Source organism: Pituophis catenifer, unplaced genomic scaffold (genome assembly GCF_029215685.1).
Source record: "Pituophis catenifer annectens isolate HBS135680 unplaced genomic scaffold, rPitCat1.0.hap2 SCAF_2, whole genome shotgun sequence".
Taxonomy (NCBI): domain Eukaryota; kingdom Metazoa; phylum Chordata; class Lepidosauria; order Squamata; family Colubridae; genus Pituophis; species Pituophis catenifer.
In genome coordinates this window covers 116,466,685-116,490,284 of record NW_027256882.1, presented here as the reverse complement: position 1 = coordinate 116,490,284, position 23,600 = coordinate 116,466,685, and positions in this window count along the sequence as shown.

Sequence of the window (23,600 nt, the reverse complement as noted above, 5' to 3'; positions counted from 1 at the left end):
AATAGGAGGAACACTGAGTATTCATCCTTTGTTTAAAAAAAATAGCAAGGTCAAGATGGGACAAATTTTTAAAGTGGGAAGAGGTACTTTAGTGTATCTGTGCAGATCCCTATGATAACAAATCAAACAGAAATACCTGTTGTGTTTTTGTATCTTAGTTGTACGCAGTAGTCTACTTCATTGTTTCCCCCAAAATCATTTCTTTTAAACTACTGTATAAAATTACATTGAAGTCAGACATTTATGGGGCCTGCAAAGTGTAGCCTAATTTACTTAATAGATAGGCTGTAATCAAAATCCATTTGTAATTAAAAGAGTAGCTAGGCTTTCTGTTTTTTTAAAAAAAATCCAAACCAAAATCAAAAGGTTGCCATAGCAATTCATGGCACAAAGTGATTATTATAGAATGAGAAACTTCCTTTAATTCTCTTAGAGATCCTTAACATCAGTGGATTATTGGAACAATGATTCTTAAAAATTCATTTTAAAGGATAGTTGTACAGGTGATATAACCTCAAAGTGACAGCTTTTTAAGGGCAGTTAATGGCAAGAAGGAAGCAGTGGCTCAAGAAGTACAAAAATAATGGGACGTTATTTCAAGCAGAACATTTCAATAGAGACTGTTCCTTTTGTATGCAAGGAACTTCAAGCTGGAGTAAGATAATAAGGCTCTGTGAAGCTTTAATTTAGAGATTTGATTTGAAGGTGAATCAGTCAAATCTCTGTATTGAATTAGGTTTTCAAATTGGATGGTTCCAAATTAATCTGTCATGTTGGATGACTTTTGTTTTCACACTGATTTGATGTTTCAAACCAAAATGGCCTCATTCAGCAATGCAACTCAAATCAATTTTCAGATCACATCATCAATTTGAATGGAATCGTCTTGACTCTTTGCCTTCAGATTCTGGGCTCAGTAATGTATTACAGATTTTTTGACACTTTGTAGTTTATCTTGCCTTTGGCTTGACTTGCAGACAAGTCTTGGCTAGATTAGAATCTTCCTTGCAGACAAGAATGAAGCCATCCAGAACAGTGGATTGTAAACTGCTACTGAGAAGATGTAAATTATTTTTACTCTTTGAGGCAGTGTTACCCATGGCAGCAGAAGTGTTGGCAAAACTCTAGGTAGAATATTGTGATACAAGCCATGCCTCTTTTGTACATATTTCGACATTGCACATATGCATATGCAAAAAGCTTAGGTTTGTATTGCAATGCTCCTGCCAGCACATTGCCAAATTTGACATGCATATCCCATATTAGCTGATACGAGTGTAGGGTATGGCGTCCTTAAACTGAGATATTGTTATGTATTCACTAGATAACTTGTGATTTGTTGGTCATCATTTCAGAGATATTTCTTACCTAAACAGAAAAACAGAATGACCACAGGTGGGCCAGAAAGCAGTGGGAGAAATATCCCGATTGAGTTTCCTTGTGGGAAGCTGACAAGAAGCATTGAAAATCTTCCTTTCCTCCACATTTTATTATGAACTTTGTATAGATTTCTTTCCTTTTCCTATACATCCTTACCAATGGTGGGATTCAAAAAATTTTACTACTGGTTCTGTGGGCGTGGCTTGGTGGGCGTGGCATGGCGTGGTTTGACGGGCATGGCTTGGTGGGCATGGCAGGGGAAAGGATACTGCAAAATCTCCATTTCCTCCCCACTCCAGGGGAAAGTTACTTTAAAATCCCAATTTCCTCCTGATCAGCTGGGACTCAGGAGGCAGAGAATAGATGGGGTGGGGTCAGTCAGAGGTGGTACTTAGCAGTTCTCCGAACTACTCAAAATTTCTGCTACCAGCTCTCCAGAACTGGTCAGAACCTGCTGAATACCACCTCTGATCCTTAATTTATTTTCAATGGATAAATCTAATTTTTTGATAATATAAAACAGCAACAGAAATATACAATATGTCTATTCATATTTTCCATACTATGTACAATTTTACATCTCTTTATCAGGACTCCCTTTACTAGTCTTTTCTCCAAATAAAAAAGGCTATCATGATTTTTCAGTTTTAGAAAATATACACTTTTTTTACTCCATTCCAACTTTACATTATTTTTATCAATTATTAATTATTACTTTTAATAACTTTCATTAATATTTTCATAGGCCCTCAACTAAAAATGGATTTTTTTGCCATGCTGCATCCCTTTTCACGTGCATTGTATTGCATTGCTACCATGACCTGTTTTGACACTGTTTGGAAGTATTTTGGAAATTCTTAAGAATCCCTTTTATTTTACTACCTTTGAATAGTGTGATATCATTGACAAACTAGACCTCCTCACAGTTCACTCTTAACTTCAGTTCATTTATAAACAAAATGTACTGGCCTCAATACAGATCCCTAAGGAACTCCATGTTGAACAGTTGGTCAATGTAAGTACTTTTTATTCCAACCTGTGGACTCCTCTTATGCCTTGAGTTTTCCAATAATGAGAGTTCTTCTTTTGTTATACAGTTGTTAAAAGGGGAAAAAAGAGAAAATACATGTTTTGTGGGTTTTGGGGGAAATTTGGGTTTAAATGAAGGAAGTTGCAGAATTATGCAAAATATTTTCAACTATTCTTGTTACATTTCTTCCCTAGGCAAATGTAGTCACAAGCATAACAAATTTTTTTTCTTCTGCTTTGAGATGGATCTGAACTCAATTCCAACTAATCTATTCTTTATCATAAATAAAATTTAGTAAAATCAGCATCTATCCAGTTTGGCTAACTTTGATAAATTCTGATAAATATTCCTAGAAAATAGGGTGGAACAGAGAGCAGCCTGTTTTCAGAAATCTGTACTAAAATAATAAAAAAAAATGGCCTTAAGATATTCAAATCCAAAAGGGGAGGATGGTCCTTCTTATTACTGTTTCCCCATTTGCAGTGAGAGGATGTAACTGAATGTGTTTTAATATGTTTACTGAACTCCACGCCATTGGGAACTCTAATAATGACTTGGAAAACCAGAATTAAAGCCACTTTAAAGTATTAAAAGTTAGGGTACTGCTAACCTTGTGAGGAATTTATATCTTATTTATTTAATTTGGCCCATAAACTAAGACAATGTATTAGGCAGGTCACTGTAAAATATAGGCATGTTGGAACAGTTTGCCCTTTTGCAAAGTGCCATATAGATGTATTAATGCTGCATATTGTGATCGGGGCTTTATTAAAATCTGAAGCTGGCATTTTTCTAAATTTGTTAATGTTTATCAGTTCTATTTATCCTGGCTGGAGGGAAGACTTGCAAACTCCAGGATGCCATAGGGTAGCAGAAATACTTTCTGAGATTTAATTCTTTATTCCAGAGTGCTAACAACACAAACAATCTTTATATGTTGTCACGGGGAAAAATGCTTTGCATTAATAAACTCTTCCCCAAGGACTTGTTCGAATTTTCTTGATATCTAGAAGACCCGATTCAATTACCATATAATCATGCTGGTTTGAAATTCTGGAGTTTCAGTCCCAAAGGTTACACTATAGACATTATCAAGAAGTTTAACATGTGCATATGCAACAAAGTTGTATTTTATTTTCTCATTTTCTTCTTTTCCTTGGTGTGATAAAGATTCCCTTGAGTCAAGCTTGACTCTCAGTGACTACATGGAATTTGCTCTAATTTGTGAAATGTCATTTCTGATTAATTAGAAGCCTCCACTAATATGAAAATATTCACTCATTGTGAGTGCTTTTGGAAATTCAGTTGAACAATGGTGTCAAAAATATAATTGAAATATTTTATTAATACATTCTTAATTATTTGTAAGGAGGATCTTATTCAGAGAATCTTTTTAACTGATAAAACTACCAGACAGGGCAAATTCTTCCTAAAACAAATAAACAAACACCCCTTTCTTTGAAAGACAATCATGTATTTATAAATAATCCTTTTTGAAGAAAATCATAAGTGAAGGAGCAATTATTACAAAGGAAACAAAATTGCCGTGATTGCTATTCATAGCTAAGGACTATTTCACCAGCTGTGGATATTGATGGTACTGTCACAAACAGAATAAATGTGAAAAAAAAAACATGTACTCAAATTATTTCATTACTTTTCCCTTTTGTGTTATAGGCTGGTCATTTCAAAAACCAGTGTTTCCGTAATCATCACAGCATTGAATTCTAAATTAATAAGATAAAAGAAAAATAGAAAAGGAGAGAAATGGCAGTGGGGTGGGGGGTGGGATGCCATCACTGAAGAAACAGGTAAAAAGCAACAAAAATATGAAAAATATTATTAGTAATGGGATGTAGAAAAAGAGAAAATGCTAACTTTTAACAGAGGCATGGTTTCAGAACAGTTTTTACTAATATTTTAATGTCAGTTCATTTTAATGTCAATTCATTTACTTTTCACTTGTTTCTATAATTTGTAAGCCACCCATAGTCACCTTCTAGGAGAAAAGGTGGCATAGAGATTAATAAAGAAAAGAAAAATGTAAATGAATCAAGAGAATGACACCTTTTTTAAAAAAAATGATTTATATGCTGCCCTTCTCTGGAGACTCAGGGCGGCTTACAATGTGTTAAGCAACAGCCTTCCTACTTTTGTATATTTATACAAAGTCAGCTTATTGCCCCCATAATCTGGGTCCTCATTTTACCTACCTTAGAAAGGATGGAAGGCTGAGTCAACCTTGAGCCTAGTGAGATTTGAACTTGCAGTAATTGCAGACAGCAGATGTAAGTGGATGTTAATTAGTCTGCTGAGCCACCAGAGCTCTTGAGAACCTGAGAAAAAAATGTGTGTTTGTGTGTGTATATATATAATTTCTTCTCAGATTTTATTCTCTTGATTCATTTACATTTTTATTATATATATATATATATATATATATATATATATATATATATATATATATATATATATATACATACATACATACATATATATGTGATATTTTTGCAATCAGGGTTTTTTTCCTATGTTGAAAAAAGAATTAAAAAAAAAGGAATAAATATTTGACCTATACAGGGAGGAGTCATAAAATATGGGTGTGGGTGGCTGAAGAAGTCTCATAAGACAGAAATAGTACTATCCCAGTCTCCCATAAGTCTCAGAAGAAACAACATAAAATGTCTGACAGGCCTGAAAGCGATGATTAGAGATTTCATCCCACCATGGCCATTTAACATCTTTTTTCAACATAGGAAAAAACCCTGATTGCAAAAATATCACACATTTATACCTATGAATTAAAAGGAATATACACACACACACACACACACACACACACACACACACACACACACACACACACACACACACAAACAGAGAGAGAGAGAGAGAGAGAGAGAGAGTACTTTTAAAAATTAAATAAAATGAATTTCAAAAACTGTAGAATCAGCTTGCAGCATAACAAAATTGACAAAAGTGAAGGAAGTCTGAATATTTTCTGAATGCACTGTGTATATAAAAGAAAACTGGAAAATTTAATGACATTATTTCCATGTCACTTAACTTCTTGTCCTTTTAAACCTACTCTCACGAACTTTGAATAAACAGCAATGGGAAGGACTTATTGGTAACTGTAGCAATTGTCAGGCTTCGTCATATCAGATGCTAATAATTCTGCATTCACTTTAAATGCTTATTGCCTCTACAATATTGTAATTATTTCACTTTAGTGTAATGCATAAAAACAGTTTCATTCCTGCCTAAGCAATCATTTAGATAGATAGATAGATAGTAGGTAGGTAGATGGTAGGTAGGTAGATGGTAGACAGACAGATAGATAATAAAATGAATATCTAAAGCTAGGATTTAGACTCTTAGTTGCCACAGGAACTTAAAGGTCACAACCAAAATTATTTATTTTGGTACTTATTGATTATGATTTTTCCTTGGTTATTTTGCTATGGTGATAGCAGAGGCAATTTTTTTTTTAAGCAGAGCTAAAAATAAAAGCAGCCTAAATAAGATTAATTTCACTTTTTAAATGTCTTGCTACTTAGCTGATTCATTAGCATACTATTTTGCAAAAAGTTTCCTTTTGAATTATAGAAAAATATTTAAAAACAAAATTGCTTATTTGAAAGGAAACAAAATATTCAACACTATATTTTTAGATTCATTTCACATAGAAAATCCAGATTGCTAAATTGTGTCCTTATCTCTCAATCTAACAGCTGAAGATGTTTGTGTCAAATTATTCTCTCTCAGTTAAAGCATAGTCTGGTGATTTACCTGACAGTTGTTTGAGTTAAAGTTGAGTTGACTCTTGATCTATAGTATATATTAATAACTAGTAGCTGGATTTTTAGTCTTCAGGATATTATCCTCCTGGTTCTAAGAGAAAACTCTGAAGTTAAATCTAGTAGTTTTCTAGATAGACTGACTTTTTTTCTTTCACATAGCTATATAATAAAGAAGAAAAGGAAGAGAAGAGATGAAATATGAAAGCTGAGTAATCTTGATCTTCACTTATCTAGCAACTGACCTCAGAACAAAAACAATACCTAAATAACTTGTTAACTTTTCACTAGCAATCCTTTGAGTAATCTACAGATTCATTGTAATAAAAAGGAGGGAATACAGATGTTGCAACACCTGTCTGATTTTGATGTCACAGTTGTGACACAATCTTTTGCAGAATACACACAATCCATGCTTTTCCTGTTTTATCCTATTTCCCATCATAAAGTTTCTACTACTATCTGAAAAATCCAACAATCCCCCTTTTGTTAAGAAAAAAAAAGAAGGGATTTAAAAAAGGACTCAGTGTGTATTTTGCTAAAATATTCAACATAGAAATGCAGATTGGGAGACAAGAGATATAGCAGCCACTTTCCCTGAAGAAAATAGAAAACGTAGGACAATTATTGTTCAAGATAGAAGGAAAGTGATAGCGAAAAAGATGCTTGTTTTATAAGAGCCAACTATTTCAGGGTTTACGAAGCAACACTGTGCTTCATAACTGTGTAATGGTGTAATCATGATTTAGCAGTAGACATACACTAAGAGATTAAAGAAGAGAGAATGTGCCATTTTATCTCAGTTGTAGGGAAGATGAATGGGAGGATATTCCTGCTCTCATATCTATTTTCCCATAAGCAGGTGGCTCAACTGAGGGAACAGATGGACCTCTGGCCAGATCCAGCAGGGCTTGCCTTATGCTCTTATAAATAGACGTATTTCATTCATAGGATTCTTGGCAAAGGAATAAACTTGTCTTTCATATGAGGATCTGCATCCCTTTATCTTGTATTCCTGATGTTTTTTCTTGTGATGTTTTGCATTTTGTTTATTTCTTCATTTATCCGAGCCTTTTTTTTTTGTCCCCATTATTTAAACAAAAAAAGGCTGTCAAGGCTGCTTACAAATCTATACTTTATAAAGTCTGATGCAAAAGGAAAGGAGTGGAGAAGAAACAAAAATAAAGGATTGACATTGTTTATTGAAGTTCTAGTTCTTATCAGAACCAGTTGGGATGCAGACATTTCAGGTGACTTGATAGCAGGGCTGCTGGCTAAGAGATAGTTCATGGAGCCACAGAATGACTATGCCTTTTTTAATCTGTTCTTCAGCCTTTTAGAAATGCAGTTGGTAAATAATAGTTGAAAAAAAGAACAAACACACCTTTTTTTCTGAAGAGGTGGCAAATCCCTCCCCCTCCATTCTTTAGTTTTTTATTATTTAAATAGTAAACAACTTCCAAAGCAAAGTGTTGAATTATATGTGCATCAACATCATACCTGAAGAATGTTATGCATTCTTCACATTAGAAAGTTCTCTCTCTCTCTCTCTCTCTTTCTTTCTCTCTCTCTCTCTGTCGTCATCTATCTATTTATTATCTATCTATCCTATCTATCTATCTATCTATCTATCTATCTATCTATCTATCTATCTATCTATCTATCATCTATCTATCAATCTTTATCTATCCTATACCTAGTATCATAGATAAGTGACAGAAAGTGAGAGTGAGATGTATGACAGATTGATACTGTATTATTGTAAAATGTTTAGATACATATTATTATAAAATGTTCCTCGGCGTGCATTTCTCTGAATATGCATTTACTCTGAGGTGTTCAGCTGCCAAATCCAACACTGCTTCTATCCAAACTAGTGCTACAAAAGCTGAACCGTAGTAATGCAGCAGTCTTTCCAAATATGTTCAGTAAGAAGTTTTATGAACTCCAGCCAGTAAGCTGGAAGTATCATGTGAGGAAAAGCTACTTTAGAGCATCTATCCTGTGGAGATTGTAGTGATTTCCTATCCTTCTCAGAATCTCCCCAGACTTCAGAAAAACAGGAAGGAAGGAAGGAAGGAAGGAAGGAAGGAAGGAAGGAAGGAAGGAAGGAAGGAAGGAAGGAAGGAAGGAAGGAAGGAAGGAATGTTGATAGAAGCTGAGAGAAAAAGAGTTTACAATAATATCTTCAAAGATGAACACCTTGGTAAATTGCAAGTAATAAACAAATGCCTGTACATTCTCTATTTCTCCTTGCCAGTTTTGCTATGTTTACTGCATAGCTTGAAATTCACAGAGCTGGACTACAGAAGAATCTTCATACACCAGAGCAATCAAAGTTTCTCAGCATCAAAGCAGAAAATAATTTTCAGAACAGTTTTCTTGACCAACATGAAACAAAGCTTTGACATTGCAGTACACACACATCAGTCCCTTTATTCCCCTGAGTTCACACTGCTCTTTCTTTAGTGGAGTCAGTAGAAAGGTGATATCCTAAGGATATTAAGCATCTACAACAGAAATATTAACAATATGCCTAACTATACTTTTTTAGGAAGGGAGAATTATATTATTTTATAGTGTGAGTTCAAAGAAAAACATCAGAGATATTATCAGCTCAAAATGGCTGATGCTATCTAGTAAGAAAAAGAAGAATAAACCAATTCATTTTAATTATCTAAAAAAAATGCATTAAATAACAATAGCAACAACCATAATTTAAGCTTTTTTCTTTCTTTTTTTTTTAGAAAAGGCAGTACATATACCTAAGAAACAAATGGAGAAAAAAACTAATGATATAAAACTTTCAGTAAATCCCTGAAAAGATTCTCTGTGTGATTGAAATTAAGAAGGATGCCAATTGTCACATAATTGCAGAGGGAAAATTATCAATGCATTTGGAAAAAAACATACTGTCAAAAGGTAAGATTCATGCTGATTGCAAGCTGGTATTCATTAGTTTTAAATATGCAGTAATTGAAAGGAGGAGCCCACAAGATTTCTGGGAGAGAACTGGCAAACTGAAGATGGATCTGCTAAGGATGAAGTTGAAGAATGTGACAGGATGAAGAATTAGTGAGTGTACTTCTCTGGACAAGGAGAGGGATTGAGATTATCCACAAGTGGTCCAGAAGGTTGCTTCTCAGGAGAAAAGGGCAGCTTTTTGCAGAATAATCCTTAAAGAAAGAAGTTGTAGCCATAAGTTTAAAAACTATAAAAAATGGAATAAATGAAAAAGAATTAATATAACCAGGTTTAATTAGTTTGTATTAGTTTTTAATATTGTAATCAAAATTCTTAATAAAATTAAATGTTAATAGATGATTGACAAAAAAAATCATCATATTTCAATTATTTTCAATTTACTCAGCATAGAAAAGTTGAATTGGGGAAAATAAGTTATTTTTCTGTTTCTATTTTTTTATCTGTTACTAATATGTTCTAGTACAGGGGTGTCAAACTCAAGGCCCATGGGCCGGATCCGCTGGCAAAGGGCTAGCAAAACAAACGACTAACAAAAGTGGCATTTGATCACGAAGCAAGGAGGCATCAAGAAATGTTTCCCCTTTTGCATTTGAGCATCCAAGAAGGAGAAAGGGAAAGAGGAAGACAAAGAAAAAGAAGGAAAGATGGGAAGACAGCAAGAAAGGAAAAAGAAGGAAAGAGGGGAAGAAAGAAAAAGGAAATGAAGAGGGAAGGAAAAAGAAGAAAAGGGAAGGAAGGAAGGAAGGAAGGAAGGAAGGAAGGAAGGAAGGAAGGAAGGAAGGAAGGAAGGAAGGAAGGAGATTATAATGAGAGGGAGGGAGGGTCTGAGGGAAATCCTGCCTTAGCACTTGGCCACCAGCAGCCCTGCTGCCCTTTCGCCATCCCCTTGTCTCCTCCCCCTGACCTCTCCTTGTGGTCTCCATCCTATTGCTGAGATGCTTTGGTTACAAAGCCAGGTCTCCTTGCATGCAGAGAAAATAGGCCTCCCTCTGACACACCTCCCTCTGACCTCACACACCATGAGCAATCTGGCCAAGTAGAGTGAGAACAGCAACAGCAGCCTCGAGGAGGAAGTAGCTTGGCCAGGCACCCCCTTGGGAAAATGGGGCTGGGCTGTGGGGTCCAGGTGCCCTAGGAGTTTGAGGGCCAGGCCAGGTGCTTGCTTTCCACTGCCTAGGGCTCTGGACAGCCAGCACTGCTGTCCAGGGGACCTCTGCATGACCAGAGAGAGATGGCAAGGCTCCTCTGGAGGACAAGGGTTTGGTTCTCTCCCTGGTCTCACCTTCTTCCACTTGATCCCCCCAGCCCCACTCAGGCTGCCACAGGCACCCCCAACACAAGTGATGTTGAGCTGGCCATACTCACCCCGGCCCCCTGAGGTCAAACACAACCCTGAATGAAATCGAGTTTGACACCCCTGTTCTAGTAGTTATAAGTTACATATGATATGATCTATTCAAATAGATATGAAATATTAATAACTATATTTTTCTGTTCTAGACTTTGCTTTACTTGTGTTGCACTTTAGATTTCAATTTGATATGAGAACTGAAAATAAGAAATTAATCATGTAGCAGAATCTACAAATGAATAAATAACTAATGTGTAAATATGGAACAATGCATGCAAGATTCAGATGTGTCTAGCTAAAATCCATGATTTCAGACATTTGTTGAGATCAGAATGTATAGAGAAACTGCAAAGTTGGTTTTTCTCTTTGAGTTACACTGATGCTCTAGAAAATAAAAGTTCCTCTACATTCACTAATTCAAATGACAAACAAATGTTTGAAAAGTTGTGAAGTTTTTTGTTTTTTTTTTAATTTGATTTATATGCCGCCCTTCTTCAGAGACTCAGGGCGGCTTACAATGTGCTCAGCAATAGCCTTCATACTTTTGTATATTTTTATACAAAGTCAGCTTATTGCCCCCCACAACTGGGTCCTCAATTTACCTACCTTAGAAAGGATGGAAGGCTGAGTCAACCTTGAGCCTTGGCGAGATTCGAACCTGCAGTAATTGCAGGCAGCTGGCTTAATAACCAGCTTAATAACAGGGTGCCTTAGGCCACTGTACTACCAAGGCTCTTTAAAGTTTAAAATAAATAAATAACTTAGTCTGATTAATTGGCAATAATTATGAAATGAATAATAATTGATCAATCACAATCAGATAATTCTACCTGAGAATTTAGCATTCCAGAAATGAGCTTTCTCTAGTAGGAGATAGACATGGAAAGAACAAACCAATCCCTTTCTTGATTATTGTTGGGATAAGAGAGGACAGTGGGAAATTGGGAAGTTTTCAAGATTCTGTTATTATACAGTGACATACACACAAATTCCAAAAGTCTTGTGGTTATGTGTTTCTTGACCTCATCTACATCACAAAGGTCAGGTCGGCTTCAGGGTTGACAACTGATAACTTTCACATTTTTTTTCTCCTTTCTTCTTCTGTACTATAAAGAAAAGCTGAATGTTTCAACTTTGAGGTTTAGGTAGCTTATCATGTTACTATTTCTGATGCAGGCCAAACGTTTGTTTAAAAGGTTTTCTTAAAGTAAACCAATATTAAATTATGGTTTTTGAACTTAACTTTCATATAAATATTTATCAAATCATTTCAACATATAATAAATCCTAATCAGTGTAATCTAGGAAGCAGATGCACCCAAAATCTTTCCAAGCTTGATCTTGTAAAATTAAAATGAGAACCAATGATTTTTTCAATGGCTGCTGGTCCCTGCACTAAATTATGATGTAGTTATGTGTGTGTGTGTGTGTGTGTGTGTGTGTGTCAGTGGTGGGTTCTGCCCAGTTCGGCCGAGCCAGTAGCGGTGAGGATGTGATGTCACCGAACCGATTCTCTTTGCCTGGGAGCTGGGTCCTCCCGCCCGCCCCCGCCCGCCCCCGCGTTATTCCTACCTTTATTTCTTCTTCTTTAGCCCAGCTGCGGCAGAGTGGATTGCTGCACATCAGCTGGGCAGATACCTAAGGCGCTTGCGCAGAGCACAAGTTTGGCGCACATTCGAGTGAAGTGAGCATGCGTGCGATGATCGTGCGCGAAGCGCGTGCACAAAGAGAACTGATAGTAATGCCGGTTGGAACCCACCACTGGTGTGTGTGTGTTGTTAGATACACTGATGTTTTTACATCCTGGCATCAGTGAAAATGTAGTTTAGATTACCAGATTTCCTTTTTCATATTTTGAATATCTCTGTTCCAGGAATGATGATGCTATGATATTTGCCAGTCAAATCAAAAAGATCAGTTTCTTAATTTAAAGTTAATCCTGGGAGGAGTATGGGTTATATAAAATAAAGGAGATCAGAAAGTATGGAAATAAATATTAATCTTAAAACAATTAAGAAGTGTCTTGCTTTCTAGAAGCATGGATGTATTTTTCTTTAAATGCATTCCCTTACTGGATTTAAATAATGAACAGTTTGACAGCTTTACTTTCACCTAGATAATCTCAGTTTAATAAGATATGTACTCTTTTCTTCCTCCTCTTAGTTCTCATAATAACTACAGTTTCTCATTTGTCTAAAGCAGGAAATTATGTTTGCCTACTTTAGAAAAAGCCAAAATTGAAAGCTAGAGATCTTAAATTGCTTTGAAACTGGTAATCAATACTTTCTGGTAGAATAATTTGTTCAAATGAACTTGAAAATAAAGGTTAACTGGAAGTTTCTATGTTTAGTTTCTAAGCATAACAATGGGAAATAGGACATTATATCTGAACTTAGGAAGTCTATAGATTTCAAATTTAAGTGAAAATACAATAATGTGTTAAAAATAGAAATTATGTACATTTAAAAGACAAAACTAGCTCATTTTTAAAATTAACTTTATTAAAGAAAATTAAATTTTTTTTATAAAATTAAAAACACTGAAAATAAATATAAAAAAGGAAAGTAAGGGAAGATAATGAGAAAAGAAGAAAAGAAAAAGAAAGGAGAGAAATAGGAAAAAAGAGAAAAAAGAAAACAAGATATAAAGAAATTATTTCCTATCTTCTTTAAAGCAATTATAACTATATTCAAATTTTATTATCTCTCTAAGGCTACATCATAACTCCTTTCTTTCCATATATGTCAAAATGTCTATGTCTATGTCAAAATTGAACAGCCCTCTCTCAACAGAGGGTGAGGGATATGACCAGTGGTGAAATCCAATTTTTTTTTACTATCAGTTCTGTCGGCGTGGCTTGGTGGGTATGGTGTGGCTTGGTGTGCATGGCTTGGTGGGTGTGGCAGGGGAAGGATACTGCAAAATCTCCATTCCCATCCACTCCAGGGGAAGGATACTGCAAAATCCCTGTTCCCTCCCTACTTTCGGGGGAAGAATATTGCAAAATTCCCATTCCCATCCAACTCTTGGGTCAGCCAGAGGTGGTATTTGCTGGTTCTCCGAACTGCTCAAAATTTCCACTACCGGTTCTCCAGAATCTGTCAGAACCTGCTGGATTTCACCCCTGGATACAACATCATCTATCTTCAGCCTAACAGTTCCAAGAAGGCTCCACACCCATTTGCACTAGTCAGCTGACTCTGGCGACACAGATAAACTTCCAGATGGCCTCAAAGATTCTCTGAATGTATGCTAATGCCCAATTGTCTGTAAGGAGTATAAATCCTTCCATTCTCCACCCAGTCAGAGCTGAACAAGCTTCTTAGATGAGAAGTGAAACGTCTTCAAAGAAAAATCAGAAAGCACAGTGGCCTCTTGAAAAAGCACCTTTGGGACAATATCTTGAAAGTATCATAACAGAAACTGTTTCAGCCCTTTGCATTTTCTAACAAGAAAATGAATGATTTAATTTTTCAACCACTAGATAGCAACAAAGACTTTTGGTGGTGGTGGAGAAACCTATTAGGTCAATGGGTCAACTCTACAAAAAGATAAACAAAAATATATGTTCAAATAATCAAATAATGGACCTAGGAGATTCTGAAAATGGTTAGTGGGCCCTCTTTGCATTGGAGCAAGGAGATTGTGGGGCTTTATTAAGGCTTCCTTAGCTAAATATTTTGAGTTGAGTTGACTATTCATGTAGCTGGCTTCATAATAATTTGGAAGTGTTTTGCCACTGCTTCTTTCTAGAATGTTTTCCAACTTTACAAAAAAGCTATAATCCTGGAATTTTCCATTGTTCACTACTTAAGCATTAGGAAGACCCCTCTCTTACAATCTTGCAAACATGATTAAGATTCGTATGGATTTCACTTTTCTCAAAAAGCACATTGGGCATTCAGTGAGATGTGCTGCTGTTAAACTACCTGGAGGAAAATAAGCAAGTTGTCTGTTAAACTGGATTCAGTTCATGGATGTTTCCAGACAGGGAAAAATATACACAAAAGTGTTACCTCTCTCACCATTTTTAATATTAAATAAATGTTATTTAAATACTTGCAATGGCTATCATGTTTACCAGCAATACAATGTATGCCTCTCATATTGTAATGCTATGATCATAGCTTGGAGTGTTTGCAGGCTCTTTCTGATCATGGTAAGGCAGCAGCCTTGTGCTGCAGGCTTTATAATGTGAGTAGCCTACTAATGCTACTCCTTGGCATTGTGTATAGTTATAGTAACAATAAGCTTGAGGAGTCACCTGCACTTTACCTATTTAAAACTGCCATATAGTATCTGCTTCTTCATTTTCAAGGGTATTAAAAATTTATCACAAACATTTAAAGAAGAAAAATGCATTGCCTTTTCTGAAAGCAATTTGTTAATTAACATCAAAGGGATAAAATTTGACTTGCATTGCTTGGTGAGTGGCATTCTTCCATAGTCCTGGTTGCTATAGTGATGAAGGAAACTCGTTTGTTCCGGGTCATTCCTAAATTTGCACATGAAAGCATTAGAGATTGCTGCTGTCTAATCAAGTTATATGGAAAAGTTTAAAGGGAGGCACAGTGTTTTACAACCATCAACCCTCAACAGAATAAAATACAATTGCTGAAAAAGGGATTATCTCCTCCTTTCAAAAACATAGCAGGAAAGTTCAAATGATTGGAAGACTTTTTTTTTTACTACACATTTGGCTTTTGATAATCTTTTAAAATCAAAAAAGGATGAATACATCATCAATGTACATACTGATGCCTAAATAATATGAATTTGTTTTGTTAAATTACGTTTACTTCCATATGATATAGGACAGTTTCCTAAAGACCTGGAAAATGAAGAGAAAATAGCAGACATTTTTTAAAAAGTACTTTTTTTCAATTAGGGGACTCATAAGTTAAACATTTTTTTGATTAAAGGCTAATTCTAGTATTACAAATTATTTTTCATTCAATGAAGATTCCTTTCATTGCCTATTCACAAGGCAGTTGTCATGAAAATGATCAAGTGCATAGATCTTGACTGATAGGAGTTGCAGAATTTATTTCAATTATCTACCACACCTCTGTATATTGAAAGTTGCTCTACAAAAAGGAATAATTGTGTGTGTGTGTGTGTGTGTGTGTGTGTATACATATACATACATACTGGAAGCACGAAGCCGAGAACACCAGCCTGAAGATGACGAATGAGATTTCGTCGAAACGTCGCCAAGACACTTCCAATTTTACGTGGGAGAAGACCCGAATAACCAAAGACCTACATACAAACACCCGCAAAAACCTGAGAAAACACATACATACATACATATATACATATATGAGTGTGTGTGTGTGTGTGTGTGTGTGTGTGTGTGTGTGTTCCTCTAGCCAGGTTTTCCCCACGTAACCAAGGTTTTTCTGCAGCCCCAGCTCACTAGAATCTGCAGAAAAACCTTGGTTATGTAGGAAAAACCTGGCTAGAAGAAAAACACACATAAACCCTATGAAGAAGTAAGAAAATATATATATATATATATATATATATATATATATATATATATATATATATACACACACACACACACACACATACATACATACATACATGCATACATACATACACGCACGCACACATACATACATACCCACATACCTTTTCTTACCATAGCAGGGCAAACCTTTTAGGCACCGAGTGCCTAAACTGCACGCGCATGCATGCTGAAATGTAGTGGGTTACAATGAAGCCAGGCGACACCCAGTTACGTCAACTCCCTTTTATTCCATATTAAAAGCAAGTAAAAAAGACTAGAACAAGCTTCGATAGCAAGGAACAGACCGGGAATATATATTGTTTGGGCTTCCACTCCAGGCTGGCCACTGGGTGGAGTAGGTGGCCAACAAAGCTGATTGGACCTAAAACCCTGGCCAGCCATTGGTCCTAAGCCCCAGCCACCTATTGGTAGAATCTAGAAACCACTGGCTGGGGCCGTTGCAACCCAGAAGCGCAGCCAAGCCGATCCCGAGACACAACACTCCTCCCCTCTAAGTGCGAATTGCCCCACAGACATAGTCTTTGAGGTGTATGGGCAACTGCCATTCTCGGCACGACCTGCGTGGCAAGGTCTTTTCTGGGGAGGTGGCCCCCTCCCCAGTTGTAGCTGGAATATTGGCCACCGGGGGTTCCACGATCACATCCACCAGCCCCATCTTCGACTGAGATCGACTGGCCTCCAAATTGACGGGGTTTTCCAACCTTGCCGGTTCTCGCTCCAGCCCTACCGGGCTGGGTGGGGCAAGTTCCCGCTGTGGCTCTGGGGGGTACGGGTACTCCAACACTTCCGTCTCCTCCTCTAGAGGGATTACCCTCCGCCTCAACTGATCAATATGATGTCCCCAGATGGCCCCCGCTCCGTAGAAACCTCATATGAGGTGGGCCCCTTGACCTGTACCATGTGGCCAGGCATCCAAGCCGGGCCAATGCCATGGTTCTCAACATATACTGGGTCCCCGGGGAAAAAACCCCTAGGTGCTACCCTTTCCTCCGTATTGGACCTTAGAAGGGGTGCCCTGTCAGGATGGAGCCTATCTAATAAGGTGGTGAGCCTTTGCCCCATAAGCAGCTCAGCAGGGCTATAACCCATCACCGTGTAGGCGGTGGTATGCTGTGCGATTAAAAATTGGGCTAAAAGATGTTGTAAATCCCCATCCCCCAATTGCTTGAGCCCCTCCTTGGCCGTATGCACCATACATTCTACCTGACCATTCGTGGCAGGATGGAACGGCGCCGACCATATATGTCAGATGTCGTACCTCCGAGTAAACTCTAAGAACTCCCTTGATGTGAAAGCTGTACCATTGTCTGACACAAGCGTATCAGGCAGCCCAAAAGTGGCAAACAGCTTTCTCAAAGCTCTAACCATAATGGCCGTGGACGTAGTGGAGACGGGGACGACTTCCATCCACTTTGAGTGGGAATCCACCACTATGAGGAACGTTTGTCCCCGTACTGGCCCAGCAAAATCTACATGGAGGTGGGACCATGGTTTCCGGGTGTCCTCCCATGTCTGCCCTGGGGCCCGGGAAGGAGCTGGACGTGACTCCTGAGAGGGCGCACAACCCCGAACCCACGTCTCAATTTCCTTGTCGATCTTGGGCCACCACACATAACTTCGGGCAAGGGCTTTCATTCGCACCACCCCGGGATGTGCTTCATGCAGCGCTTCCATTACCCGTTTGCATAGCGGGGGTGGAACCACCACCCTGCATCCCCACAACAGACACCCATTATGCACTGATAACTCCCCTTGCTTCTCAACATATGCCGTAAACTCCGGGCCCGGCTTGGCCTCCGACCACCCCCTCCCCACCCAGTCCAGGACCTAGGAGATGACTCGGTCCCTAGATGAATACTTTGCAATGTCCTTGGCATGGAGGGGCGAGTCTGGGAGGTCCTCCAGGTGCATTATGGCATGAGCCAGGGTGGGGTCAGGCCCACTCTCTGGTAATGGAAGGCGACTCAGCACATCCGCATGCCCCATGGCTTTGCCCTTCCGATACACCAGAGAGTACTGATAACCTGCCAGAAATATTGACCATCTAAGGACCCAGGGTGAAAGTACCTGTGGCATCTGGCAGTCAGGTGCAAATAGTCCCAGCAGCAGCTGATGATCGGTCAAGATGGTAAAGGGCCTGCCGTAAAGGAAATCATGGAACTTTTTGACCCCCTTTACAATAGCCAGACCCTCCTTATCTATTTCGGCATAGTTCCGTTCAGTTGCCGAGAGGGTCTGTGAAAAATAAGCCACCGGGACCTCCTTCCCATTAGGCAACACATGGCCCAAAATGGCCCCTACCCCATAAAGGGATGCATCACACGCTAGAACCACTGGAAGCGACTCATCAAAATGGGCCAGCACGTCGTTAGAAATCAATAAGTTCTTAGCCGCCCAGAACGCTGCTTCCTGCTGCGGGCCCCAAGTCCACTTGGCATGTTTGTCCAGGAGTCTATGAAGGAGTTCCACGATAGCCACCTTGTGAGGTAGAAAAGCATGATAGAAATTTAAAAGGCTGAGGAATGCTTGCAATTCTGCCTTACTCGTAGGGGCAGGCGCATCACAGATTGCCCGTACCTTCTCCGGTGCCAGGTGGATGCCACTGGCATCTACAGTGAACCCCAAAAAGTCCACTCGCTCTACCCCCAAAAGGCATTTCTCCCGTTTAACTTTAAGTCCTGCTGCCTGAAACCTTTGCAACACAGCTCGTAGTCGGACGACGAATTCTGACGACGTCAGGGCAGAGATTAACACATCATCGAAAAAGGGCGTTACTCCCAGCAGACCTTTCAAAAGTGAGTCCATTAGGTTCTGAAAGATTCCGGGTGCGACGCTAACCCCGAATTGTAGTCTCTTCGCCCTAAAAGCACCTCTGTGTGTAACAATCGTCTGTGCGTCGGCTGTAGCCTCGTCCACCTGCAGCTGTTGATATGCCTGGGCCAAGTCAAGACTTTAGCCCCCACTAACATGGCCAGGACTTGTTGTACAACCGGAACTGGATAGACGTGGTCGGGCAATGCCTTATTGAGGGTGCATTTATAATCCCCACAGAGGCGGACTGCCCCATCCGGCCTCACTGGGGTCACGATTGGGGTTTCCCAAGACCCATGAGGAACCGCTTCCAAGACCCCTTGGGCGACTAACCGGTCCAGCTCTGCGTCGATCTTAGGCTTTAAAGCGAAAGGGACCCAGCGTGCCTTAAGTTTGATGGGCCTAACAGCCGGGTCCAACTGAAGGGAGATTGGGGGGCCATTATATAATCCCAACGAGCCGTCAAATACGGTCAGAAACTCGCACAGACCTTTACCAAGTCTGGGTCTGTGGTTCTAATCATATTCACCCCAGTTATCTCAATGCCTAAAGGGCCCATCCAATTCCTGCCCAATAAGCTTGTGTACGGCCCTTCCATTATAAACAGGTCGAGGTTCTGTCGGACCCCCTTAAATCCAACCTCGAACGTTCCAACCCCCTTCAATGCTATGGGTTTTTTTTTGGAAGTCTCTTAGCTTGAATGGGGGGGCTTCAAGTGAGGATGACTTTCCGGGGCAAATACTCCGGAACGTTTTAGCCAAAATAATGGACATGGGGGATCCTGTGTCCAGGAACATGGGACACGATGTGCCCTCAATGTTAACTACTACCATGATGGAACTCGGAGCTTCTGACCTAAGGCTGTATACCTGCAAGAGGTCATACTGAGGCCAGGCTGCGTCCACTTCAACGTTCGCCGTCTGTCTCCCTTGCGGGCTCTTGCTCTCCTCTCGACCCACCTTGGCCCAACATGCGCGAGCGATGTGTCCTGGCTTCCCACATCGCCGACACTTAGCTTCCCGGAACTGGCAAGTCTTCCGCATTGATGTCCAATGGCCTCTGACACATTGTTCCGAGCCATTGCTCCACCGGGCCTAGGGGCACTCCTACGCCTCATCAATCGCAGATCCTCCCTTCCCGAGTTGGAATCCTCTTCAGGGCTGTCATGATGAAACCCTACCCAGCTGGGTGTCGGCATGGTTCCCCCCTTCCGGGCCTCTGGGACCGTCTCCTCGGCCGCGATGACAATGGCCAGGGCATCTTCCATCTTAAGATCTTTCTTTGAACAAAATTTCCTCAACAACTTCTTGTCCGTCTGGCCACATATAAACTGGTTGAATAAAGCCTCATTCAAGTCATTTAATTCACACCAGCGAGCCAGTTTATGCAACTCTGCCAAAAACGTTGCGTCTGGCTCAGCAGCCAAACGCCTACAATTAAAAAACTCTACCCACCGGGACACCAGCGTTGGTTTAGGTGCTAAATGTGTCGTGATAACACCCACCAGGTCAGAGTAGGAGAGCTGATCCACTTTCCTTGGGTGCACAAGGCTCACGGCCAGCCCACACAAGTCATTTCCGCAGCAATTCAGGAACCAGTCTCGCCGTGCACCCTCATTGGTAATGCCATAGCACCGGAAAAAAGACTCAAGCCGCGCTTGGCATATCTCCCACATGTCCGGGCGGCGTATGTCAAACTCCAGCAATGCTGCCGTGCCAGCCAGCCTCAACTGGGGGGGCAGGATGGCGGGAGTACCTGCATGCAAGATAGCAGACGTACCGACATTGCTGGAAGTACTCGTAGTCCCCCTCGAGGATTCAGCCTGGGGCAGCCGCCAGCTCTAAATCGCTGTATGCGTATGGCGGTGCATGCGTATGGCGGTGCAGCGTGGTCTCATGCGGGGCTGCAATGCCGTGCGACGCTGAAAAGGCCGCTTCCTTCAGCATCCCACCTTCGTCGCCAGTGAAATGTAGTGGGTTCCAATGAAGCCAGCCGACACCCAGTTATGTCAACTTTCTTTTATTCCATATTAAAAGCAAGTAAAAAAGACTAGAACAAGCTTCGATAGCAAGGAACAGACCGGGAATATATATTGTTTGGGCTTCCACTCCAGGCTGGCCACTGGGTGGAGTAGGTGGCCAACAAACCTGATTGGACCTAAAACCCCGGCCAGCCATTGGTCCTAAGCCCCAGCCACCTATTGGTAGAATCTAGAAACCACCGGCTGGGGCCGTTGCAACCCGGAAGCGCAGCCAAGCCGATCCCGAGACACAACACATGCCAAAACTGAAAGGTGTGTGCATGTACACACACATGCGCGGACATGCTGACCCAAAGACTAGCTGGCCGGCAGGAGGCGGGGCATACCAACACCGGCAGTGCAGCAAGAGATAAGATCTTTTTCTTTTGTGAGCTTCTGTTTTGTCGTTTGCAGGGAAACAGAAGCTCCCGAAAGAAACACCACAGAGATCTGACCTGGGGCGACAGTGCGCATGCCAGCAGAGAGGGGTCTGTATGCCACTCTGGCACATGTGTTATAGGTTCGCCATCATGGCTAGATGATGATCTAGATTCATCAGAATCTAGATGATCACACCCATCTAGATTCTGTTGGATTTCCTTTTCTTTTCCTTGCTCTTTTTCCTTTAATTTATTTTTCATATTACTTCTTATTCTCCAATCCCACTCCACTACCCAAAACAATGGCACATATATAACAGTGAAGAATCATGGCTGATCTTCATCTTGTGCTGTCTTCATAGGAAATAAATAGTAGCCAGAGTCTGGGTTTCTGTTCCTGTCCTTTCCCCATGTTTGAACAAGAATGTTGGAGAACAATCAATACTTATTATGATCTTTAAAGATGCTATTTGGAAAGTGTAGAGCACTTTAGCACCCCATATATTTATATTACATGTATTTGCTAAGTGAGTGAGTGGCAGGATTAATTTCTCTGTGCATATGTTTGTATGTTTGTTTCAGCATGTAATAGCTGTTTATGTTGACTTGGTTCTCAGATCAATTTTTACTTTTTTGAGGAAATCTAAGCTATTCCTCTAAAATGTTTTCACTATATCTTTAAAACAATACTGAGAAAATAAAATAGAGCCTGCAGTGTGCTTGCTTACGTAGTCTACTCAAAGCATTAAAGGAAGCTGTTTCAAAGAAAAGACTTACATTACTTTTGAAGTCAGCAGGAAGAATTCTGACCACTCTCAGTGGGCACACTTGGTTCATCAAAAGTAGTAAAAAAAAAAAACCCACCACCTTTGCTTGCAAGGATGTGTATATTTTATCTGGATATTTAATTCATATCTTCTCTACTGGTACTATAGGAAGCTCAAAAAAAGCATAAATATGAAGGGAGGAAGGTATAATTCTTCATTTTGTTTATGTAGAAGGAAACTATATTGAGAAATATGAGAAACAGTTGAGATGTTGTAGTTACTGAGAGTTAGTTTTCCTGAAGTTGTAGTAAATAGTTCACAGAAAACATGTTCTAAGAATGAACTTTCTACAGAAATGTGTATTTGAGGCTACAGATATCCAATGGTGAAATCACCTACTGTTCCAAGAGGGGGGCAAATCTAGTGTGGAAAAATATAATCCAGATAACATTATTTAAGTCTTAGATAGCATATTCAACACAAATTGTGGGCTTTCTCATTTTAATCTAAGGCTTGATTTGCTGAGAACGTAATACACAGAGTGAATACATAGGTTCCTTCAGAGGCAGAACTCCTGCCCATATATACCTGAGTCAATGAGTCAATAATACTCTAAAGAAAAATGCCTTGTGAAAAATGCTCCATCACAAGATACAAGTCAGAATGGATGGTGAAAGACAATCAGAGTGCTGGGAATGCTTGTTTCTGCTCCAAATTGCTTAAAATAATGCCACTAACGTACTTCATTTCTCTCTCATGCAAACTGTGATTCCTAAGAGAGCTCTGTTTAATTTTGCTTAGAAAAATCTTGTAAAGTCAGAACCCTGACTTATGACAAATTACAGTGAATAGTTTTATGTCATCATCTCAGATCACTAGTAATGAACTTGCCTCTCAAGACAGAAGCACCTGTGTTCTGTCATATAAAGATGAACATTTTGTAAATCATACTCACGCTAACTCATCTTTTATTATTACAATATTACTGTTTCACACTGTAGCAGCATTTAACAAGACTCTGTCTGAAAGCTTATATATCACAGATCCATTACTTCTTTATGCATTTCTCCTACTCATCCTGCTCTCCTGATAATCTCATATTATCACATTCCCTATTCTCCTTTTGCTCCTCTAAATGAAAATGTCTGGCACTTCATTCAAGTTGAAATCTTTTAATGTTATGATTCAACTTGTTAAATAGCTAGTCCATATGCTTTATGATGGCAGCTGAATATAACACAATGGAATTCTCTCATACATATACCTCTTTACATCGTCCCTGTTTGGATGTGTGTCTTTAAAAATAATAATAAAAGTTCAGGTAAAAAAAATATTCAAGCAAATGTTGAAATAGCTTTTCTAGTTCTTGTTTGTATCTATTTTGCAGCATTTACAACAGAAGGTGTTCATTTTCTTCATCTGTTTTATTATCTGCTTTATTTTTATCTAACTTAATTATGATTTATTATCATAATTATGACTTAATTATGACTTTGGGAGAGTGAGAAATTAAGTATCTCTGCTACAAACTACTTCAGGC